This window comes from Ambystoma mexicanum, chromosome 9 (assembly GCF_040938575.1).
Source record: "Ambystoma mexicanum isolate Mex_15411 chromosome 9, UKY_AmexF1_1, whole genome shotgun sequence".
NCBI classification, from domain to species: domain Eukaryota; kingdom Metazoa; phylum Chordata; class Amphibia; order Caudata; family Ambystomatidae; genus Ambystoma; species Ambystoma mexicanum.
Window position 1 is genome coordinate 812,620,742 of NC_090931.1, and position 26,723 is coordinate 812,647,464.

A 26,723-nucleotide genomic window follows, 5' to 3' on the forward strand; every position below is an offset into this window, starting at 1 on the left:
CTCCATTTCTAATATAATAGGATGGCTGCTCCTTTCTTTCTTTCACACATCTTGGTTTTATTTTATACTATATACATACTGGCTGATACCAGGACTTTGCTATGATCTGAGGTTATACAATATATACAACTGCCTTTGTCTGGCATTGCCCTACTTTCTCATTGGCTTCTTTGTTAAAAAACCTAAAAATATCCTTAAAGAAAACATTTCTCTCCTGTGGTCGACATTCTCAAACCAAAGAGTTTTGCGGTTCCCTTTTTTATGATATAAATAATAAATGAAAATCAAATAACATAACAGATTCAAACATCTTTTCAAAAAAGGACGTGTTCTTCTTAAATCGCTCCTTTTCTGACTGCTTGGTGCACCCATAGCTGAAGAAGACAACACTGCTATGGGTTCTTGCTCTCTGTAGAAAATCAAAATAGAGGCAAAGTCATATTGGGACTGGCAGGTGGTCAGGTGTTTCACTAGCATAGACCCTTGCTCCTTCCTTTCAATCAAAAAATATTGACTACAGGCATTTCCTGACACTTTCAGCCCGTTTAAATATAGGCCTACTTTTCTGTCCCCAAAACACTTTGGTGCACATTAAAGCCAACATGTTATTAGTGTAGCAATCAGGCATATCTTCTTTTATTTTTTTCTACCATGCTGAAAATGTTCTCTGTACTTTTGAAGTTCTCCTCCTGATAGCGTGGGACCACAGTCTTCTTCTGTCTTTGTTGAACCTTATTCTGTTCAGATATAATTAACATATTTTACCGCTTAACCTACACTAATATTGCCTACCCCTGTTATTTGGAACCCAGCAGTGTTCTTATAAAATGTATGCAAATGTGACACAAAAGAAATACATTGTTTTGCCTATCTTCAACATTCTATACATTTGCAAAATATATCCTTTTGGCTTTTCTTTGTTTTTCAAGTTTACAAAAAAGGTTACTCCACCTTCTATCCAAAGTCTTTTTCATTCTTGTCATTTATATATTGCCATACTCATATATCTTATGCTATTCTATGCTCATACCTGTTTCCACATATCTAGGGAAAATGCTATATATTTGAAACAACTCCATCCCTTACTGCCTTTTGTCTGTACTCACCTGGGTCCTCTTACTCCTAATAATGATCAATAATTGGTTCCAGACACTTGCAGTGTGAACTTATACTTACCTCTTCTAACCCTACCTTGTCCACTGGCACTTACCTCTGTCACAATTTATTGTTTCTTTTCATTATTTTGCTACACTCTGCTAAGGCCATGTAGACATTCATCCCGTTCTCAACAATGATAATATTTTTCATTTGTAAAACATAAATCAACATCATCATATTCATTGAAACAATGTTTTTTTTACTTGCTCTCATATGTTCTTCGATATAGCTCTATTAAAAATCATTTAATATTATCAGATCAATTTTGGTCATCCATACCCATTTGGCCTTTCACTAATCATATTTTATTTTTATTTAAATGCACTACACTACTCACTTATAACCAGCACCATCCATTGTGCTTTTCACTGCTTTAATAACCAGTCATTCATTCATTCATTTTTTAAAAAATGTAGTTATCTATTTCACCCCCTGAATTTGTCGTTGAATCTCTCTAGTTTTGAGCTTCTTACTCCTGTGCTTTTTTCCCTATGTATTTATGATTAGATAACATTAATTATTCGTATAACAACTCAAACCCTCATATGTTTCATATTATAATCCCTTTTATGTATATAGTTTGTTTTATTTTGTTCCCCTATTTATTTCAATAGACCCATGTTATAAGGGCCTGTGTTCCACAGGGCAATTTTTCTGAAAATATGCTGAGTGATACTGCAGTTTTATCATTCACTGTAGAATTTCCCCTTCCCCCTATTTTTATCCAGTATGTGGTGCTCCTAAAGTACCACAATTTCATAATTTTCTTAGTCTTCTCTAAATATTTCGTCATCAATGATGTCAATCACCCTAGACCCTTCCTCAGGAGCTTTCATTTTTCTCCATGGTTTACTCTCATTTCCATTCCTTTGCGCATGGCCATTTCCCCTTGTACTGTGGCCGCATTTAATTCCATAGGGATAGTCTGTTCCCCCATGTGTCTTATTAGCTTCCGTTTCCCAAGCAAGAAGGGAATCTGAAGTTGGATGTAATGTCAATTTGATTAAAAACCCCTATTTACAACCTTATTTCTAACTGCTTAGTTGCCTGACTGAAGCACAATTAATTTCTCTCATGTCCTATATTATCTTTGTTACAGGATTCTTTTTTTACATGATGCCCTTTGCAGATTTTTACTGTTCAAAGCAATTTAGTATCTTAAAGCTGTCAACTACGTAGGAATATAAAAATAAATCAAATAGCTACCGACACCCGCCTACTTTAAGGGTGCAAAGCAGCCAAACATTTTTAACTGCATTTCTTTTTCTGCCTGGCCCTTCTTCCATAGTATTTCAGATAGCAAACATGAGCGCCCCCATCAATGGCTTGCTTAAACCTCAATCTTTTTTACTGATCCCTGCCTATCTCTGGAGTGGTACAGATCACCTTTCTTAAATAAATAATACAATATATTGATTTTTATCTCAATTGTGTACACTCATTGTAGCCCTTCGACACCTTTAATTTCAAAACAGACACATAGACAAACAGACCGACTAGTCCATTTTACACATATTTTCCTCAGTGCTCCTTGCTTATCTCTTTCCCCTAAAATACTCTGATAGGAGTTTAAGCCCTCATCTAACAGGGACCTGTCCACTGTGCAGCCTACATTACTCCAATTGGAGTGTATAATGACTTCTTCCAGACCTTACTTTAAGTTAGGTAACTGGGTTTTAAAGACGCTCCTTGTCTAGATTATCCTCGTCATATATCTCTGATGCTCCTCTCCATACTTTTTACACCCCTTTACTTATCTACACTACCCTGTTGCCTTTCTAATCTACCTCAAACCCCTATACATAATACATGTTTTTATTTGTTCCCCCTCTATCTCCATCCCCATAAATACATACCATAATCCACATATGTCAAAAGTATACCATCATCATATACTGACAGTCATAGATAGACCACCGTCAAAATATGAGAAAGCATACTGCAGTTTTCCTACTCACCATCTCTTTTAGGTGTCTCACCATTTCTGTCAGCATTGGAGCCTGGGGTTCTTGTCCTGGAAGATCTTCAGGATCCCTCAAAGTGTTCCCCAAGTGAACAAGAGGACCCTCTGCCCTTCATCAAGATCTGACATCTGCAGACAATGGCACTGGAGACAGGACAAAGACAGAGCTGTAAAGGGACACCTGGGCATAGGTTCAAAGTCATCTTTAATGCAGATTCAAAAGACAACAGAAGCAGCAACTCTGATCTCCTACAATCATCTTGCTTTTATACACTTTTATAACTTATGCAACAGTACATACAATTTCACAATACAAATCTCATTGTCTCTTCAGCCAGAAATAAACCCATACTTGTCTGTGCTTGGTTGGCTTAACTGCCACTCACCAAGCCCACATGAATTCATGTTGGCAAGCATTATTTGACTGACACCTAATCTGATAAGCTTGCCTGAGACCCAGGCAGGCCTCATTATAAATCCTTAAATGCCTGCCAAGAAGCAGCCCTTAACTGCTTCTCGAGGCCTGCTGAAAATTCACTTGACAGCTTATACTGTGAGAAACCTCATGAGTTCATCTTCTTTGTTGCTAAGTAAGCTGCTGTTCCACCTAATTGGTAGCCTTCCCATGCTTCTTATCTGATTTACTATCAATCACTGTCTGCTTTTCCTGCCAAGACATTCTAAATAAACAATACCAGAACAGCTTATCTCCCATTGAAATGCTGCCAAAGAATATTCCAGATCAGAATGAGTCAGGCCTTTTGCCACCTGGACCTGAAGTCATTTTGTTTTTGGCATCCATCTTAGAATCTATCCCAGCCTGTTCAGCCTAGAGACTCTGCAATGCTACCAAACGGCAAACCAATCTACCTTTGTACATAACTCATTTTATATCTAATTTTCAGACTACATTTTAGATATTCATGATGTAAGTGTAATACCCGAGAGCCCCTCCATCTCCTGGGTCATTCTGACCCCAAAAATATATGTCACCCTATATGTACCTTTTGTCTTCAAAAAGTAGTATAATTTTGATTTTTGCAATACTGGAATCATTGATCAGCCTATCATGTCACCTGCATTTAGTTGGAGAGGGTGGGGTGTAGCACCTCCTCTACACTAGCTAGCAGGTGGCAGTGCCATGCACAGGGCAGTGTAGTGTTAGGCTCTTATTTCCAGCAAAGCCAGGCAGCAGGGTTTGGGAGAAGTAATGCCCTGGATTTCTTTAGTGCTGAGTGTGCCTGGGCAAACCAGGGGAGGAGTGCTGCTGGAGGCTGCTCACAGCTGGTGAGTGGGGCACCTTAAGGGGGGAGCCCCTGGGCCAGTGGCCTTGCATTTAGGGTGGGGTGGTTACAAGGAGGGTAGGTGGGCCGTGGACCAGGGTAGATGGGGTACTTGTGGATACTGGGGGTTTGTGGGGGTTATAAGGCAGGGTCTATGGGGAAGGGAGAAAAGGGAGTAAATAAAACCAAAAAAAAATCATATTTAAGGGGTGGTGGGGGCCACGTGGGTGTGAGGGAGGAAGGTATGGGGTGCAGGCAGCAGGGAAGGGTTTTTTATGCCGGGCTGTAGCACAACTAAACATGTCCGGGGGCAAGTGGATGCACAGGCACTGCAGAAGGCACCGTGCCCTATAAGCAGGATGACAAAGAACCAGCTGGAGGAGGCAGTGTGATAGGTCACAGGTTAGAGCGGGCCTAGGGAGGGCAAAACACAGCGCAGAGCAGCCTCAGATGGGCACTATCGGCGGTGGTGGCGTGCTCTCTGTCAGCAGGTAGATAGGCAGTCGGGGACAAGGAGAGCCTGAAAGGGGTGAGGAGAAGCAGGGAGAACAGGCCAAGGAGAGTGGGTACGGGCGGGGGCCTCCTGGGAGTAGAGGTGGAGTGGGTCAGGAAGGGAAAAGTGCAGCAATGAGGGATGAGAGGGGCTTGCAGAAGATTTTTGGAGGGGGGTGGGAGAGGGATGGGATAGGGAAGAGGGGCAAAATGTGGTGGGAAGAAATTCCTGCAGAAGATTGCAGGACAGAGGGGGCAGACGCCCCCTCAGTGGTTAGTGGAACAGACAGAGAGGAGCAGCGGAGAGGGCACTGTACAGCCCCTGCAAAACAGAGGGATGGGCAGAGGATGGTACACCTCTTCCAGTAAGAGCATCGTAGGAAGGGGTTAGGACAGCCCCCTCAAGAAGACAGCAAAGAAGCATCAGGGTGGATGCCTCTTGCTGGCGAGATGAGGAGCTACCTGGCCCAAGTGTGCTTAATGAACAAGAATGGTAACTGGCTGTTGAGAAAGATGGCAGGGAGGAAGATGGGATTGTCTTGGGTAAGAGGGGGTAGGTGGATTTTGGGGTTGAGGAGATTATTGAGGGGAGTGAGCGTCTATGGTGGGAAGATGGGGAGAGAGGTAGATGGTCCAAGGGTGGACTGAGTTACCGGATTAACAGGCAGAGTAGATCAGTCGATGATTTTTGTACCCACAGCAGGAGTCCCATCCAGAAAAGAGGTGGGAATAGAGGTGGCACAGCCAAGATGGTGCAAGCAGATAGCGCAGACAGACTGCAAAGAAGTGAGCAAGTGAAATAATGGTATGCTGCTTGGGTTCAATTGGGGGCAAAGTGGAGTCAAAAAGGAGAGTGGACAGGGAGCAGATTTTAGAGGTGTGGGGGCGCTGCTGGGGCATCGTTGAGAGCGGAGGTGAAGAATGAGAGCACAGTGAAGGTGCAAACAGATAAGGTGCCAGACACAGAGGTCCAGGTGGTGGTGGGAGCAAGCGGTTTATAGGGCAGTAACGGTGAGAAGTTTAGGAAATTACCATGTATGGGTATCACAAAGCCACAAGGGGTACATTTGATGGCAGCCACCAAAGAGAACATTTGGGTGGGGGAACTTGTGGATGTTTTTAAGTTGTTGCATAGGGAAGTAAAGATGAAGGAAGGTTCAAAAGAGGAGAAGGAACTGGCAGAAAGGCCCAAGATCCCAGTAAAGATTGATAATTGGATGTTAGCCTTTCTCATATATGCCATCCTGTTTTGTAAGAAATAAACGGGAGCTTATGGCCCTTGGAACGTGCATCTGTTACTGGATAGGATTACACCAGAAGAATTCTGAGTCCAAATAACCGGACAAACTCAAGACGATGGCAAATTGCTGTTTTATTAGCAATTATCTAAAATCTAAAACAGGGAGTTTACAATGAACATCAATAGATGTACACACATTCTCAGTGATTTCCACAAAAAATACAATGATATACTTCTTTGTGCGTCAGCATGATGTCATGCTACGTGGTAACAACCTATCAAGGTTTGGGACTGGTTAAGGCAAACATCTAGATATACAATCATATAGGAGCTAGGTTTGTTATTAGCTGTCCGATATCAGGTGGACAACTTATGCCTACCTCTTCATACGTGTAATTTCAAAAAAATCAGTTACACAGTGTTTCATTGGTTTCTTAAGCTATGAGGTCCTTTGTTATATGGAGTAATACAGCAAGACAAGCCCCAGGTGCAAGTAGATAGGACATGAAGCTGCCCTACCATACAACTAGCCCAACATCTCTCGTCACCCATGCCTTCTGCCATTAAATGCTCTTTGTAATTAGTCTTGCAGAGTATTCTTGTCCTGGGAATGCAACAGGAGTGAGGGCACTCGCTATTGCGCCTCGAACTCCAAGTTCAAGCCCTTTTTTCAGCCTTGACTCACGTTATGAGAGACCACAATTCTGTTAATTCTGCAAGCTTTTAAATGTTTTAAATTAATTACGACTTGGCATCTTTTGTGTTCTTTCTTGCACCTTTACATGAGAGGATTCACCCTCCGCAGACATGTTCCTCTTTAGCATAGATAGCTGACCTTGTCTTCTCAGTTCTTGACTCCAGGCCAGACACCCTCTGAATTCAGCTCCAACAACCTGCTATTCTACTGCAACACAGTTTTTCATTCTCCCTTCATGATTCTTTGGCTTATTAATTCATGATACCAATGTCCAGTTTATGTTCAATGGCGGTTCCGCCTGCATTCTATTCACTATTTGTAGCTAGCCTATACGATGACCTGATCTATCTTGCGTTTCAGCGTATGTAGATTTGTTATACTGATTTATGCACCACTTTCTACTGTGTAATGTTCTTCTTTTATACTTTAAAGGTTCGCCATTTCTCCTCTAGGATCCATACATTTTCTCCATTCAGTATTTCATGAATTTGTGCATACTTTCCTATGATGTCTTCAGTCCATTTTCTTAGCTCTTTCACATATTCTTTGAGGAATCCCCTCCTGCAGGCTGTCATCAACTTAAGGGTACATTCACTATGGTTGTCTTTATGGATACTGTCTTCCAAATACTCGCTGTGGTATTGGTACAATAGCTGGTCTCAGACAGGGCACGGTCTCATGTCTCCAACACAGGGTAGGTGGGGGCAGGTTCTCCTGTGGATGTGTAGGTCTGCTCCTCTAAATTCCCCCCTCTGGTTGAGTCCTCCACTACCTCCTAAGTGGAGGACTTTTCCTGCTTCCTTAAATCTTCTCTTGAATAAGGGTTTCATTGGTATCCATATCTTCGTAACCCCCCTTTAGGGTGCCCACATTTCTGATATGTTCATCTACACTTCAGGTCATGTAATTGTATTCTCCACTTGGGGTAAAGAAGATGCAATGCCCCACATAATTCTTATGATCTCTTGGGTACAGAAACTTAATTCCTTGAGGTGTCACAATACTTGCTCTTATGCAGTCTCTAACGACACTTTCAGTCTGTGCAGTGTCTTCTGTTTCATCCTCCACATCAATCATGATTTTCATTCTCACTGCTTTCTTTGCTGTTTTCTGCATTGTCCAATTATTATCCTTATATCACAGAATCCGAACCTCATCGTCATCAATATTACTCCAAGGAACTTGAATATATTTGCCATCCAGTCTGGAATCCATGCAAACAGAAAGGAGAACCAATCATCATCTCAAAAAGCTTGTCTCCTCCTCCATTTTAATGTGCAGTTCTGTCAACATGGTTATGACACCCGTCAGCGTCTGTTCTCACCGTCATGAGATGGTGTGAAAGTACAGCAAGAACGTGGCGCAAAACTTATGGCCCTCAACTCTTCCTTTATGGCATTACATTATTTTATATTGGCATTGATTGTCTGTAACAGCTCCCACCTGGTGATCTGTAGCCATTTGGCATTCACTACTGTTTGGTGTCCAGGCATAAATATAGATGTCATTGTCATAGTAGTCTTGCTAAACAATGTGTGTTCATCAGGAATGTCTTCATAAGCCTTTACTGATTATGATGAGAAATAATTCTCTCTTCATCAGCGAGGGTGCAAGTGACCTTTCTCTCAAATGCTCATCCACTCTTGGAAATCCTCAGATGTTCATGTTGTTCTGGGGAATCACCGAGGCTGGAACATGGATGAGTACAATGGAACACACTCCTCCCCACTTCCTGTGCAACTTCATATATGCTCTGGATCCACAGGTCCAATATTGATCCATTAGGACAGCCATCCCTCTCCTCATTTCTGGGATATCAGTTATGTTCTTGCACCCTTTATTTCCTCCAACTTGGACTTTACCATTGCTTCGAAAGCACATTGTTGCATTAATCAATGGGACAACAGCCATTGGTCCTGATTCATCGTCTACCGATGTCAGCCGTTTAGAGTTCTTGGCCCATGACTTTAGCCACTCATCGTTCACTTTCTGCACCTTGTGCACTGGTTCCTTCCTTAGGAGATGAGCTGCACAGGACATCATCCAATCTTCCCATCCTTTGATCGTAATCACTTGCCATAGATTAACAGCTCTGAACGCTCCCAACATCCAGGCATTCCAGTATTTTCAGTTTTGTCAGAGCAATTCATCCTCTTCATTTCCTCAATTATTACTTTGTCTTTATACACGGAAGGATACACAAGCATCTTGTCTGTCCATCCAGGCTCTTTTTCCATTTGCGTTGTCTTGATATAATCATCCTGGTATGGGAATGCCTGTCTTGATTGCCATCACAGGGTTGACCAGTTCCCTTGGTACTGTCTTCTGGTAGTACATGCTGCTAGTTGGCTGAGGAACTTCGCATCATGTCCTGATATTTCTGTTGAAATTAATGTTCTTAATGTACTCATGTCATAGGGGATGAGAGAGCAGACATAACAGTGCTCATCAGATGCTCTATTGCCCACTTCTGTCACATGTTGGTACCACATATTATTCCTCAAGTGAGCCGAATTACCAGGATATGTATTTATCCCCTGGTTATCTTCTTCTGCATCCCTCTTATGTTGTTTGACATGCCCAAATAGGTCAAAGAAATTATCATTGTGTGTACTTATACTTGGAAAGATCACATGTGTCATATTTTCAATTGAACCATAAGCATGAAAAAGACTTTGGAATCTAAGGTACAAAAAGAAGAACAGGAAGCATATGCATATGTATATCAGGCATAAGAGTCTAGAACAACATTTTGTGTGCCACGCCATTTCTTTTTGAATTGTTGCTAGTCTTGCTGCAACTGCATTTTCTTCTTCCAGAATCATTTTATATATGCATATATATATAGACTCAAATCACATTCACAGTTACACAATCTGCTCGATTATTGCAATCAAAAGCTTATTATAATTGGGTCATTCTTGGATCATGGAGAAAATTGAGAATATTAACATCTCCCCTAATGAGGGTAATGTATAACTGGAGTATAAACAAAAAAACTGCAACCACAAGGCTATGTGTGACACTCTCAGCTGGTGTTATATGTTATTTTTAAAATAGATATTTTCCCAAAATGAATCTAGACATTGATCCCTCATCCAGTTTTTAATAAGGAATTGGCACTTGGGCATAGTGCCGATATTATTTTTACTTTTTCAAAGAATCTCAAAAAAGTATATTTAAGCTCTGGAATTCTCTGCAAGTCCATGCACTTCCTGGTAGAATTTTAATGAGTGTTCAATGAATTCCAGTCCAAAATAATGTTTTTAATCACACATTGTTTTAACATCCTTCTTAGTCATTGATTGAGTCTGCACATGCAGCAATTCTTCTTCTTGTCTTGCTTCGCTGTCAGCGGGTACTAGAGGGAGTGTCTCGCGTTTGTAGATCTTTACATCACCCAAATATAACCAAGCTCTTCTCCCAGAAACCCTAACTGCATTAGGGGAAACTTCCTCTACTTGAAACAGTCCATTAAATCTTTGCTCATGCCATTTACGTGTGAAATTTTTAATAAGCACTCGATCTCCAACATACAACTTCTGTGGTGGTAGTAATTCCCTTGGATCAGTTACTGGGCCATCCTCTTCCGTGTTCCTCAACCCATCCCTCCAATGCTTGACTTGATCTGAAATGAAAGAAACACTTGTAGTCATACATGTCAAATAATCATGCATCTCATCACCTAGAGTCTGTGCTACACTCGGTGCATCACTTCTAACTCTAGATGGGGGCATGAAGGGTGTCCTCATGCAGCACCCTGTTACTAATTCATGGGGCGTAAGATGATGGTCTGAACCTGGTGGATTTTGAAGGGCATACAAGGCTAGGGGTAGGTAATAGAGCCATCCCTTTTTCAAAGTTAATGTGATCTTTGCTATCCATTCCTATAGGAGGCCCTTGAGCCACTCACACATCCTGTTTGCTTGTGGGTGATAAGTAGAAGAAAATGTATGCTTTATGTTCAATAAAAGCCCTATTTGTTGAAATAGCTCATTGGCAAACTGTGGCCCATTATCTGACCTTAATACTTTGCACACACCACATCTTGAAAATACTTTGCACACTGGGAACTTCGCTGCACAGGTAACATCTGGATGTGTACAAGGGCCGGCTTCGATCCATCGAGAAAAGGGACACACCACCACTAATAGATACCTATATCCATTACATGTCTGCAGCATATTGACTGCGTCGATATGCAAATGCTGAAACAGGTCTTTTGGACGGGGTATTACTTCTCTGATTGTTCTTAGTGTATGCCCAGCTGTAAACTTTTGACACATGATGCAATTCAAATTGAACTGTGCAATGTGTTCCAATAGATTGGGAACAAACCAGTTCTCAGCAATAGTGGCAGTAAGTCTTTCTCAGGTTATATGCACGGGATAATGCAGCTGCTCAAGTGTGACTTTCAGTAATGCTGCTGGCATCACTGGCTTTTCAGTGCTTTCCTATCTCCATAGTACTTCCATGGGGATAATGGGCACCCCCTACGTCTTCATAGCTCCTGCTCTTCTTGTGGGGCTGTACCCTGTATCTCTATTAGTTGCGTAATTGACAGCATATTAAACCCCTCTCATACTAACATGCTTCTAGTTGATACCTCTTTGACATTTTCTGTTTCAAAATACATTTTCAGAGGAATATGCAACCCTTTTGGCTTCTAAGTCCTCATCTTCATTTCCGTGAAAGATAAAGTATGTTTGTTTAGTATGCGCTGCACATTTTATGACCGCAATGGCTACTGGGAGTTGTAGTGCCTTAATGAACCTGTCCAATACAGACACATGTTGCACTGGAGTGCCGTCTGCGCGGAGATAAACCCTCCTTTTCCAATGTTACAGCCCTGCGTGTACAGGTTGACATCACATAGGTGGAGTCACTGTACACTGTCACTTCCTGATCTTTGTGTTTCTTGAGCACAACAATATGGCTACCAATTCTGCTGCCTGCGCTGAAAAATGAGACGGTACTCTTGCGCTCACCACTATCTCAAATTCATCATTTAATCTGTATTTTATAATCCTGAATGCCTCTCCCAACTAGTTTGATACATTTCTGAAGAACCATCAATAAAAATTATCTTTCCTCCCGCTAAAGCATTTTCTTTGAAACACGGTATATCATTATACAATTCAATATTGTTAGTGCAATCATGTGAATGCTCACCTTCTTCTATAGGTTCAGCTACAAACATGGCTGGGTTCACTATTTTACACCTCATAATTTTAATTGCTGGATTAGAAATCATTACTTCATATGCGGAAGCTCTTTGTGTTGTCAATGTACATTTGGGTTTCTCTAAAATGGCAAATAAGGTGTGCTCCACATGTAGCGTCATTGCACAGCCCATGGTAATACTTGAGGACTTCTTAATTGCAAATGCGGCAGCCGCCAAAGATTGTTCACATGGAAAATGTCCTCTCGTAACTGGATCTAAAATCCCACTGTAATACGCCAAAGGTTTATACCCTATTGTATTTCTTTGTGTGAGTACTGCTGTCATCACTGATCCATTGATGTGTGAAAACAAATAACATTCTTCACAACGATTAGAAATTCCCAAAACTGGAGCTGTACAAATTGCTACTTTTAATTCCTCAGATCCTTCCTCCTTTTCCTCAGTCCATTCTATCTCTATTTTACCAACTGGTGCTTTCATAAGTGCTTACAAAAGTGTTTTTGTGTACGTTCTCTAGTCAAACTCCCAGGCCATGCAATAATTGCATAAGCCCAGAAATTGCTGCATTTGTCTCACTGTATTTGGTTTTGGTGTTTTCATGATAGCCTCAGCTCTCTCAGGTGTTATTTTTTTTCCTTCATGTGACATTAACTGGCCTTTGTATAACACCTCTTGCTGGCAGTAATGTAATTTCTCCTTATCTACTTTGCATCCCTTGTCTGCCAATACAGTCATTAACTGAACAGAGGCCTGCCTACATTCATCCTCTGTTTCACTACATATTAATATGTCATCTACGTATTGAATTACTGGACTTTTGAGTTCAATGTTACCTAAATCCATCTGTAGGACCCTATTAAAAATCAATGGGGACTCACAGTACCCCTGAGGTAAACAAGCATGTTTTAGTCTTTTTTGTCTGAACGTAAAGGAAGTAACACCTTGTGAGTCCTTGTGCAACAGGATCGAGAAAAAAACATTTTTCAAATTGATCATCATGAAATACCTAGCTTCGACTGGGATGCTACACAATATTGTCACAGGATTTGGTACTAATGGAAACTCTGCTTCTACAATCTGATTAAGAGGGAGCAAGTCCTGGATAAATCTCCATGACCCCCTATGGATTTTTTAATCGGATACATCACAGTAGTGCATGAGTATTCCGATGGCACTAGGCTTCCCTGATTCATCAAGGCTGATATTGTCTTAAATATACATTCATCAGCTTCTCAAGACATGTGATACTGTTTTGCTTGGGGTAAAATTGCTCCTGGCTTGAGTTTTAGTTCAACCATCCCTATTCCCTTCATGAGGCCAACGTCATTTGGACCCGTAGTCCAAAGGACACTTGGCACCTTTTTCTATATCTTCCTGAAATGACACTGGTAATTTCCTCATCAGTGCCATTTGCTGTTGGACTTTCCTTTTCTAAATCATTATCCAATAAGTAATGCTTATAAAAACACTACCTCATCATCTATACGTTCATCCCTGAACATCCCTTCATCTGTTATGTCAGTCAATCTGTAGCCCTACTTGATAACTATCACTGTTCTCCAAGCTCTGCCCTTGTCATCTACACCTTCAAGCATTGCTATTTCCCATCATGCTATAGCTGTTCCAATTTTTTAGGAATAGTTTGCCCTTCTTCCTCCTCTATAAGTACTTGTGGTCTATATAAAAATTCATCAGGTATCCTCACAATTTTACCTACTAATCCAGGTAGCCATGTTAATAAAATGCTCACCCCATACATGAAGATTTCCAGATCTACCGTAACTCTGCATAGATCCACTTGTTCTGTAAATGCCAGTATACACTCTTTTCCACTTAAATAGTGTAGTCCTGGAGTTGAGCAAACTATTCCTTGATCAGTTAATGAAATCGTCATGTTAAGTTTTGTCATGAAATCTATGGTAACTGGCATTTGTCGCGAACATAGCAAGAGGACCGACATGTCACATTCTCCTTTAGAAACAGGTAATTTGTCAATAAAAGGAACTACATTCATAGCTCCAGAGAACCCTTGGTCATTCATGGCAATACCTGACATTGGGTATTTTTCCTCCCTGATACAAGAGCAAGTCGCCCCAGTGTCTACAAGAAAAGAAAAAGATTTGCCTCCCATCGTCACATCCACTCTTGGTTCCTCTTGGGGGTCTGGTGTTACTGATAGTACTGAACACATCAAGTCACCCTGTGAACTGTCCTATTGAGGCTACACATTCATCCCTCTCCCTGTAAAAGGGTTCCCTCCTACCACAGTGACACTCCCTATCCTGGTGTTAGAATTTGCTCTGTGTTCGCATTCTGTTGTATGTTCATAGGCAGTTGTTGCGATTGCCCTTGTGGTGGGTGCATTTGCACTGACCCCTGCTGTTGTACCTGCTGTGCTTGTTGCACCTGTGTCTGATAGGATGTTTCATCCTGGGAATAGCCCTCTTGTGTTTGTGTGTTGTATGCTGGTGGATGACCTGTGTCCCCTCTTGAATTTTGTCTATTCTTGTGCATGCTTTCTTGGCTTCTACATACCCGTGCAATATGCCCTGCTATTCCACAATTCCAACACACTGGGGATGGCCCTCTGGCAAACCCGCCATTATATCCTCCTTGCGTAGTCTGACTTTCACCATGTGCATTTTGAAATCCACCTTGGGTGTTCTGAAATCCACCTCCTCTTCCTCTAAATCCTCCACCTCTTCCTCATGGCCAAAACCTATGCCCACTTTGATCCACTGGGTGTACATCATTCACCTGCAATGTACCCGTTATTTCTTGTGTTCCTACTCCTTCTCCACTTGTTAATACTGCCCCTTCTATAGTAAATGTTGCCAATCTCTTCTGAACTAACTTGGCTTCCTCAACCTTCCTGTTCTATTCTTTCTTTCTATTCTTTTCTTGTAACAATCAGCAGTGATGCACGGTAGTCAACTGTATCTCCACCCACGGCTTCGCTTCCATTCATACTTGTTTTTTCATTTGTCTTTGTATTTTTTCTTGCAATCTCTGACACAAAATATGATAGAATAATGACACTGTTTTTCCCATGGCTCACGCGTTTCAAGCTGACATTTCTCTTGAACATCCTGAATATAAGCAATAGGTTCTTCATTTTCTTCCATATTATTTGTCATAATTGCACCCATATCTGGCTTGTCGGGATACTGTACCCTAAGAGGCCTCCAAACATCCACCCTACAATTATTAAATGGCGCTCAATCATGTGTCGTGTTTTGTGCTGTCACACTTGCATATCTCACTTGTTTCCAAATGTCATCAGCTCTCTCTCCATGAATAGCTTATCTAATTCCTAGAATCATTTTCCAGCTCCCAAAGTCAAACTAGGTAACTTGCATTTTAATTTATCTTTATCCATCTGAGGCCATGGAATATATTGTGGTTTTGCTCCCCCTTCTCTAGCAAGGGGAACTGTGTGAACCCCATCCCTTAACTGGACCCCATTATTTGTTTACCCAATGCTGGGGTAATCATCCCTATTCGTCTTCATGCTGGTAACGTTCTTAACCTACTCACATAAGGTGGACATTCTCCTCTCACAACACACAATCATCTTTGGGGAAATTCGGGATCTGGTATAGTATCTGGTGTTCTTTCCTTAGGGTGTTCCAGATCTGACCATTTTACCTCCCTCTCCAAATTTGACTTCCCAAGAGGGCGCATGCACCCTCCCCTTTTCTCTCACAACCTGACTCCCATTCTTTGTCTAACATTGCCATACCCCAACTAGTGTGCCTATTATTCTCCCTTTCCCTATCTAAATCTAGTCTACTAAAATACAATTCTCTGTGTTCATCACTGAACATGTTTTCCTCCACATCCCATTGTTTTGGTATGGGGATCGCCTGCGCTCCTTTGAGTACCATTCTCGCTGTTATGCCTTATTTGCTGATATATCTTATGGATCCACTCTCCAGTACTTTCTGCATCATATCTTTTCTCTTTTTGTGCTACTTCAGGTATTTCTTTAGCCATTTCTCTTATTGGGAAAACTTTGCTTATTGTTTCCCACCGCCCCTGTATTTTGTTGCTTGGTCTTATTCATTCTTTAAGACCAAGACTGGCGTCAAGACATCACTGCCTTCTATTCTGTTTTATTCCTTAGTCTACTTCCCTTCACCCTCTTGCATCCCTTCTTGACCCCTCTTCTTCTTTCTTTTGTGCTACTCTTCTTATTTCTTCTCTTCGTTCTTCTTCTTTTCTTCTCTGTAATCTCTTTTCCTTCACTCGTTGTGCCTCTTCTTCCTCTCTCTTCCTTTCTTTCCTATCCCTTTCTTCTATTTCTTTCTTATGACTTTCATACTTTCTTTGTTTCTCTGCCCACTTTTCGTGTTTCTCTTGTTCTTCTCTATATATCATTTCCCACCATTCACTGCTTTTCCTTCCTTGCTCCCTAAACCACTTTTCTCATTCCCTGTCCTTCTTTTGTTGCTCATCTTTGTCTTCCTTTTGCCTAACCTCCTTGATGCTTTTCCAATCTAACTTGAGTAATATCTGTCCAGCCATCCATTTGTTCTGTACAAGCGTTACCTCATCGGCCCTCTCGTTCTCTCCTTTCCATCTCTTAATTTCCTTGTTATTATATCTGTTGATATATTCGATCTCTCGCCTCGTTTCTCTTTATCTCATATAAACGTACACGGGTCTTCCTTCATTTTGCTCTCTTCTGGACTGTCATAGTTACTATCAGCGGGGGGTGCATATGTCAGGTTACTATACCCCGCCACTGCTTTTAATTCCTTTAAGGATGAAACTCCTATCTCCTCTGCATCTACATTCTTAGTTTCAAGTGGAGTAAGAGGAGCCAATTGCTTGATGCCCTCCCCTTTATGCTGATTAAGTACCCACTCTTCCTGTCGCTGGTCTCCTCCTGATACATGTTCCAGAGTTCTAAAACTGCTAGTCTTTTCTCTAATTGCTTTCCGGTGTACGCTGCATGCACATATGTGGTCATATGTTGTACTACTGCCTTTGACAATGATCCCCTTGTTGCAATGGCATGAACATTTTATCAGCTGTGCCCTTTACCCATTCTGCACTGTACTGTTTGAGCTTGGGCGCATGTCGTGGTAATGTTTTACAAAGGTGCATAAGAGGAGTGTCCTCCATAATGACAAGTCACAATTAACTGTCGATACTTACCTGATTGTTACCTTGTTGTATTTAATACATCTTTATCGCAAAGGTTATTGATCAACTCTTTTAATCTCCAAAACAAAAAATATGAGCATGCACCATCAATCACTGCTCAATCCTCCTTTGTCTCAACATTCTATCTGTCTTCTGACTGGCACCAATCATTTACTACACTTAACTCAAACCTACCTCAATTCCAAATTTCACAATTTATCACATTTCAGAATTGTATACATCAAATAATAATCAAAATAATAACCCAATACACATTAACAACAACCCTGTGATCACTTTCTCTGTTCCATATAACATTTATAGTAAGAGGTATTCTTTCTTCGCCTCCAATTGTATTACCCCACATCGAGTTTAAAACGTCACCTTCCATGGTCCCGACTGTGTGTTTTTTCTCTCTTAATATTGTGAGTGGAATTTGAGACTTCTTCTTCTATCTCCCTTCAAATAGGTTTGCCTAGGCGTTCCTTTATCCACACAAAATTCCTGTTGGCCAACTTATTTTAATAAAATATCACAATCCCACCCCTTTATATTGGTTTTTCCCTTACTCTTCTTACATCCATTTAATCAACTCGAGGCCTTCGGTATCGACTCCTCCTCCAACACTACCACTTTGCCTTCCGTTCGCAGAGCGCCCATGGAAACCAAGCAGGGATTTCTTCAAAGAGGGACGTGGCCATCGTCTTGGTTTTTCTTGCAAGTTTATTTCTATGGATCACTCTCTAGAGAATACTCCATGATCTTCCAGCTAATGACCGAAACTCTAAAGCAAAACTAGTTTAGCTCAAAACCATCTACACTGCTACCACATGAGCTTATGGCCCTTGGAAAGTGCATCTGTTACTGGATGGGATTACTCCAGAAAAATTCTGAGTCGAAATAACTGGGAAAACTCAAGAAGATGGCAAGTTGCTCTTTTATTAGCAATTATCTAAAACAGGGAGTTTACAATGAACATCATCGTTAGAATGATGTCATGCTATGTGTCAACAGTGAAAACCCTATCAAGGGGTGGGATTGGTTAAGGCGCACATCTAGATATACAATCATATAGGAGATAAGTTTGTTATTGGCTGTCCGATATCCGGTGGACAACTTATGCCTACCTTTTCATACGTGTCATTTAAGAAAAATCAATTACACAGTGTTTCATTGGTTTCTCAAGCTAAAAGGTCCTTTGTTATATGGACTAATACAATTGGTTTGGCATGCTTTTGCCATGTCTGGAGCATTCGGTTCAATTAGCAGCACATAAACCAAGACCCAGGTGCAAGTAGATTGGACATGAAGCTGCCGTACCACACAATTAGCCCAACATCTCTCATCACCCATGTCTTCTGCCATGAAATTCTCTTTGTACTTGGCCTTGCAGAGTATTCTTGTCCTGGGAATGCAACAGAAGTGAGAGAACTCGCTATTGTGTCGGGAACTCCAAGTTCAGTCCCTATTTTCAGCCTTGACTCACATGACAAGAGATCACCATTCTGTTAATTCTGCAAGCTTTAAAATGTTTTAAATTAATTAAGACTTGGCATCCATTGTGTTCTTTCTTGCACCTTAACGTGATAGGATTTATCCTCCGCACACATGTTCCTCTTCAGCATAGATAGCTTACCTCGACTTCTTAGTTCTTGACTTCAGGCCAGACAGCCTCTCAACACAGCTCCAACAACCTGCTTTTCTACTGCTACACAGCCTTTCATTCTCCCTTCATGATTCTTTGGCTTATTATTTCATGATACCAATGTCAAGTTTCTGTGCAATGGTGGCTCCGCCTGCATTCTATTCACTATTTGTAGCTAGCCTATACGATGGCTTGGTCTATCCTGCGTTTCAGCGTATGTACATTCATACCACTTCTGATTTTTGCAGCACTTTTTACTGTGTAATGTTCTTCTTTTATACTTTAAAGGTTCACTTGATTGTTTGCTTCGTAATTTCTCCTCTAGGATCCATACATTTTCTTTATTCAGTATTTCAGGATTTGTACACACTTTCATATGACGTCCTCTGTCCATTTTCTTAGCTCTTTCTCATATTGCTTCAGGAATATCCTCCAGCAGGCTGTCATCAATGTGAGGGTACATTCAATATGGTTGTCTTAATGGATTAGGGCAAGGATGGGAGAGGATTAGGCAGTGGTTTGGGGTGAGAGCGACATGGACTTGTGGTTACAATGGATGGCCCTGATGCGACCGTGCCCTCATTGCAAACAGCAATGAGGTTGCCTGTGCCTTACCGGACCTTTCATGGTCACCCCAACTTGGCCATGGCGGGCAAAGGAGGTTGAGGGCAGCCATCCACAGCATGTTGGTTATTTAACAAGGAAGAATGTTTCAGGGTGATTTGTAAGTTTAAACACGAGTGCAGCAGGTGCGCTCTACTGCATCCTGTCATGTAATGTTTTGCAGTGGAAGATAGTGGAAAGGATATTTTCACCCCACAAGCCCCTCCACTGGGTCTTTGACCCAGTTGACCCATAGAAAATAGCAATGGAGATTGGGGTTTCTGTTTTCTCTCTGCTTTGGCTCATTCCATGAATTTCCTCGTTGGATCATGTCTGCTCTTTTACGGTCCGGAGGGAGTGCCGGTCTGGTCTGCACTCCACTCTTCTTGGAAGTTGGTGTTTGGTCCTGGAAACCCTCCCCTTTTGGAACCAACTACCCCCAGGCTATGAAGGTAAGGAGTTATTGAGTCTGCAGAGAGTAAAAGGTTAAGTGTATCATAGAGTACTTTTTCCCCCGGTAAATAGGCATACAACTTAAAACACAAAACAACATCACATACACATTGACATTTATTTCCCCTGCATGAACATTCCTACACATCTTATTTTTTTCATGTTGATTTTTATACATTCTTAATGAGTATAAATTCCTTTACTCCCTATAAATGTGCGATATTCTCCATGTGGGTTTCCATCCTTTACTTTCATTCTTCAGATAGATCCTGGGCTCTACCAACACTGGGCTCTTCAATCAGTCGTGAAGTCTGTCTGGAGTGACAGCTCTTCAACTGATTGATATGGACACATTTCTCTTCTGTATGTTCTCCTTTAAAGATGCAGAACTTGTAGTCGACAGGTGTAATTTAATCTACAATTTTTACAAAGAGGGGGAGGAACCTCCGCTCCTTGGACTGATTCCTTTGGAAATTGTACCGGTAGATCCTGTCTCCTACTTCATACTCCTTCTTGGTAGCTTGTAGGTCATAGTAGGCTTTCATTCCTTCTGTTGACTTTTCTAAATTGTGCTGAGCGTAAGCAAAAGCGTGCTGAAGCTGTTGCCATAAATTCTCAATGTACTCATGGGTAGTTTATGCATTGATCAGGGTCTGCTCTTTAGTTCTGTAGAGCAGATGCTGAGGTAGCTCCATTTTACGTCCAGTCGTGAGCTCAAATGGAGACATGTTTGGTTGCAGAAGATGGCGTGGACCTAATGGCCATTACGACAAGCAGTATACGGATGACCCAACTTTGTCCAGAGTCCACCAAAAACTTCTTCAAGATGCCCACAATTGTTTTATTGTACCTCTTAACTCCCCCGCTTGAGGATGGGTGGAAGGCAATGTGGAGTTTTCTTTTTACCCCTAGTATCTCCCACATCTTGGGCATCACTTCACTGGTAATGACTTCCTTGGTCCAACTCAATCCTTGGGGAAGCCCAAAACGAGAGAAGATGTGGTTTATCGTTCATGCGGTAGCTAGCTGTCTACGCCTTACAATTTGGGGGCGGAAGACATTTTGCCCACTTGGTGAACAAGAATGTCACGATCAACATGTACTTGTTTCCTTTAGAGGAACCACTCACTGGCCTGATGAAATCAACTTGCAAATCTGACAAAGACAGTGTCATTCCCATTTTCTGCAGGGGAGCTTTGTCTGTGAGAGAACTTGGCTAAAACTGAACAAACACAAGACACCCCTCTAAGTAGATGTCAAGTTCCTGGCCCATATGTGGCCAATGTGTGACCTCACGTGAGATTTCTAATGTTGTATGAAACCCCCTATGACCGGCAGTGGCTGCATCATTGGCATGACTTAACATCAGGCTTTGGAATAAGGTAGGTACCACCCACTGGTTACATCCAGATATGTATCTACGTACCAAGAAACGGTCTTCGATTCAGAACATTTTGGAAAACTTCATCAACACTCAGAGCTCCTCCTTCGCGATATTATCAGATTCTGTCAGAGGAAAATTCACTGGGTCTTCACTATGTTGATAAGATTTCCCAATAACTGGTTCCTCTCTTCATGCAGTGATCAAATCTGCATCTGGGGTTTCTTTAGTCCACAGGGAAGTTGAGAGTTCGTTATTGGCATGGATTTGGGACCTTGTGACAGCAGTGACCTGGATTCCCCACAACAGGGATTTGGTTTCTATGAGATCCCTGTGAATGGCTCCAGTTTTGGCCAACTGGTCAGCCAAGTAATTTCCAGGTTTATCTGGTGCCTCTATTTTGGCGTGACCTCTGATCTTTTTCCAATAGATTGTCATCTCATTAGAGGTTACCAGATCATCAATTGATTGAATGAATATCCCATGCTTTAGAGGTTTATTTTTTGCACGCAGCATGCCTCGATTTTTCCAGTTATTAGGTGTTCCACAAACCCATTCCTGTCATAATCAGAGTCAGTCATTATGACCAGTTCTTTGAGTTGGTGGTGTGCAGCAGTGAGGATGGCTTGATGTACTGCCATCACCTCTGCCTATTTTGTACCCAGCAGAGGGTTCCGGGGCACCATTCACCCATGCATTCCCAATGCCAGGCACTATTTAATTTTCCTCATCATTGTCAACATGGTAGGAGCAACCATCCACACAAACTGTGGGTCACCCCTGACATGTGTCTTCCTCATAGACCTTTTGCGGAGAAGTAAGGTACGCCTCCATATTGTCATTGGTCCTTAGACCTTCATCCTCAAGACAGTGTTCTTGAGCACAGTCATGATATTCAGCCAATCCTTGCGCTAGAGGACTCTTCTTGTTCTGGCCATATCTGACCTCCACAGGAAAGCCATTAAAGGACAGAATCCAGGAAGTAATTCTGCAATTACTCACATTCCGGATTCGGATTAGATCACTTTGTTGACATTGTAAGGGTTGGTGAGGAGTCTCGACAATGATGTGCTCCTCTTGGATGAATGGGCGGTAATTCTTCAATGCCCACACCGTTTCCAGAAGTGCCTTTTCGCAATCAATGAATTTTTCCTTCAAAGAGAACAAAGTTTTGCTCGCAAACAAGATTACTTTGTTGACCATGTCATGCTTTTGGCAAAATACCGCTGTTAAGCAAGTATCTGAGAACCCTGTCTCCAAGAAGAACTCATTGTTCTTTATCAGGTAAGCCAAACAAGGGGCTTGGGAAAGGCTTCTCTTTAGTTGTTTTATTGCCGCGGATTGTTCCGGGCCCCACTCCCACTTGACCCAGGAAAGATTTCACCTTTCGCCCAAATCGGGTATTGCCTTATGTAGCAAGATGTTAAATTAATTGCCGGAGTTTACATATCCAAAGGGGGTTTGGGTCCACATGTATTGCTGGCCCCCAAAGGCAAAGGCAAGCTCATACTGGTCTTCGATACTCACGGGTATTGTCCAGTAATCATTGGTCAGGTTAATTGCGTTATACACCTTTCACCCTTAGATCTGGGCTAGTCCCTGATCGAAGTAGGGAAGGGGCAATCTTGACATGGTGACCTGTTTATTTAACTCCCTAAGATCTGCGCACTGTCTCCATTGACCATTGGGTTTGAGCATCCCCAGCACTGGGTTGTTAATGGTACTGTGGATTGGACGAATTATCCCACAAGATTCTTAGTTTTTAATAATCACTGTGAGTGACTCCATGGACTGGCGAGGTAACCGGTATTGCTCACAAATAATGGAGCCATCTCGGGGTCCGTGGGTATGCTGGCTGAATGTATCTATGTGGGTTTACTGTCATATGAATCCACTGCAAACATATCCTGAAAATCTAGAAACACCTATTTCAGCTTCTGTTTTTGCTCCTTGGTCTCCCAGACATCAGCGAGATTGATTTGTCCTTCGACCATCTGCTTAAAGCATAGACAATTTCGGAGGTATTTTACAGTTGGGTGGAGAGATCTCTTGTGATGGTGTTGGCCTGGACGTGAGGTTCCAATGATGGGAGGTAGTCTGTGTTGACTCGGAATACCACCTCATCCTTCCTGATGTCACAAGTCACCTCTTCCACACTATAAGTGCAGGGTGAGTACACCAAGAAATCCCCCCTCCCTTTGCCTGGTGAAAATATTTTCCAGATGGATATCGCTGTTGATATTAAAGCAGTCATTTGGAAGTGGTCCAATTATCTCATTACCTAAATTAATAGAATAATGTTGGGCATCAACCACCATTCCAATAAAGGCATCTGAGCCCAAAGTGATACTTCGAGGGTCACTGTTATTCACCAATATACAAATGGTGTCTTGTTCTACATCCACTAGGGGTGTTGGATGCAAGTACAAACCTTGTAGTTGGAGATGATAATTCAAATTTATAATGGGGTCCTGGTTTTTGAGGTTCTGTCCTCGCTTAATTTTTAGGGGAATTGTAAATTGTCGAACCTGTCCTGGGATGGTGACCTCGTCTCTCACTTTAACTTCAACCTCAAACGGCTGCAATTGAGCTGACCAGAATGCTTTCTGAGGTTTGTCAAATCCCATGGGTTAACCCCCCAGGCGGGACCAGGCTTTGTTATTAATTAGGTTCAAATTAATTGTGAATCAATTGAGAATGTCACTGCCTGTCACGATCCCTAACAGAACACAGGCACATTCTGTAGGCAGGACCTGGACACTATGGGTTGCAGGCTGGCGGAGACAGCAGTTTACAGATACAGCAGCCTCCGCCAAGATGGTGGCCCCAGACTAGAATGTCATATAGAGACCAAGATGGCCTCCAGATATCCATGTCCTAAGAATCCTGGGTGGTCTAGTGGTGCTGGGTGTAGCCCAGGGCTATATAATCCTGCCCTTGGCCACACCCAGTGCTTTGCATTCTCTTCGGCTGTTGAGCAGGCAGTGTAACGCTTGCCATTCTAAAAGATCCACTTGCTGCAACATCTGCATGCTGCCGGACCCTCTGCTTACCTGTTCTTAAATCCTGCAGTCCTCTGGAGCTTCTGCTGTCATTTCCATACCTACGGGGGCCCGAGTGGAGCTCTTTTCAACACATGACTTGTCAGCATCTGGGAAAGAAGAAAGAAGACACAGTGATCATTATCACGGAAACACAACCACAGCCAGCATATTACTGTGAACACCACCCCAGCCCCTTCTATAACCCTCTCACCTGTAGTACCTGCTCCACGCATCCTTCAAGGGACATTCTGGACATTTATGAGTAGTCAGAACACAGCAACATCCTGAACATTCCATTTTGCCGGACCTGAAATGGAATAAGAAAAGCCAATAAGCATTGCAGTGTTACTCCTAAAATGCTTGTGCTGGGACATTACAGAGAGAGAAATGTATTGCACTCTAAGACATTACATAAAAGAACAGCTAAGGCCCCTCTGAGACATTACAGAGAAGGACATATAAACCACTGAGAAGATAAACCAGGAAGGACATCTATAGCAGCAGGACTTGCTGCTTAACAAGGACACTCACAGGACACTCAACTCTAACACAGCATCCTGTGCGCCACAGCAGGTCTGGGCCACAACCACCAGTGAGGAAACTGTAACTGGATGCATACCGTTGGGCCCCAAACCTAACTTCAACAATAAGGTGAGCCAGGCCACATGTCAGCCAGCTAGTAAACCTGAGAAATCAAGGGAGGAGTTGGGGAAGGTTAACACAAGTAGGCACTTATGTTCTCTTCTTATTTACTCGCAGATCCACTCTGTTTGTTGTCTATCATCAAATCCACAACATTGAGGGTCCTACGAAATCACTCCCAACCATACTGTACACTGGGCAATAGCTCTTCAGTGAGGCAGAGGGGAGAGAGTGTTTTGGGCTAAACATCCGACCTCATGGAAACCCACTTCTGGTGTTCCGGACCAGGCACTTCTGTAGGGCACCAGAGGTTAGCGTTGCACTGCCTAGTAAAATGTGGAAGGGACATCTCTCAAAACCCAACAATTATGTTCTATTCTTTTGTCACCAATGGACATTTTTAGCATACACCTGCTAGGCAGGAGATGTTTGGAATTTGGATTTTCCAGGACCATTTCCTACTTCTCAATCATTTTAAATGATTTGATCTTTTGGGGGCTTCTTGAATAATGCTTCGCTGATGAAGCTTCTTCTGTTATTCAGGCATACTCTGGAAAAAACAGGCTCCTCCCCCTCTTTTATCTGAATGGGTGAAACAGCTTTTCACCCTTTATCTGGATGTCGGTCAAACTTTGAGCTGGTTTTTCACCTTCTTTCATCATGGGATTTGGGTTTTCCTCCGATTTTGGATTAGTATAACATTTAAAACTGTGAGGAAGGTCGATTTTCAAGAATGTAGAAGGGTTCCCATTAACAGTTTATTCTCCTACAGAGATGCCGGTGATGTCTGGGACTTGATTGTTCCTAAAATGGAATTTTATTTTGTTGGACCGTTGTTCAATCATGTGGCATTTGCCATTCAAATGCACATAATGTGTGCTTTGTTTTCATTTAATTGGCCGGTTAGTCTGAGTCCAGAGGACCTTGTTCATGAAGTCAATCAGGGGTGATAACCCCCGGAGGAGGTCATTCCCCAATAGTCAAGGTGTGCCCCCTGGAGTCACGACTATTACCGGGTGTTTCACCCTATGTCACCCAATTTGTATTTCCAGATCTGCAGTCCCTTCGACAGAAATGTCATTTCCATCGAAGTGTTGGAGTTGTCCAGGAAAAGGTGTGAGGGGAAGTTGGTGACTCACCCTTCTTCCTGAATTTAGTTGCTTGAAGGCCTTTTTTGGACAGGAGGGTGGCTTGTGACCCACTATCCACCAGTGCTTACAATGCACACTTACCCTGTACCTTGACATGAGCGTAAAATCTTTCTTTCCTCTCCTCAAGGGGGCAAAGAAAATGTGCATTATGGGCGAGCTTGGTGGTTAACCTTTTCAAATTGAACTCCTACACTGTGTGATCTTGGAAAGTTTTCTGTGTCAGAGTCTGGGAATCTGTAAAAAAAGATTTTGCACTCAGGAACAGGTGGGATTGGGAAGTCCCCTTTTCCCCTTGATTCTTTGCCGTCCTCCTTTTCCTGGAGACAGGTACCTGAACCCATATAGGGGCATGATACCTCTGTGATTAATGTGTCCTCTGGGTGACCTTGTTTGGGTTTGAGTGCCACTTGCTCAGGGTCACTTTCCATACTTACCCTGTCAAAATCAGGGTCTCTGGGACATATCTTTCCTTGAGAGGAATCCCTCCCTGCCTGAAAGAGAAGATTTTCTTCCCTGAATCCTCCAGGGATTCTTCTCCTTCGAAAAGGGATGATGCAGACTTTCTCCACAAAGTGGGGTGTCTTTGGCTTTTGATTTCTCCTTCTTACCCTCTGTTCTTTAGTTTCCAACTTTTC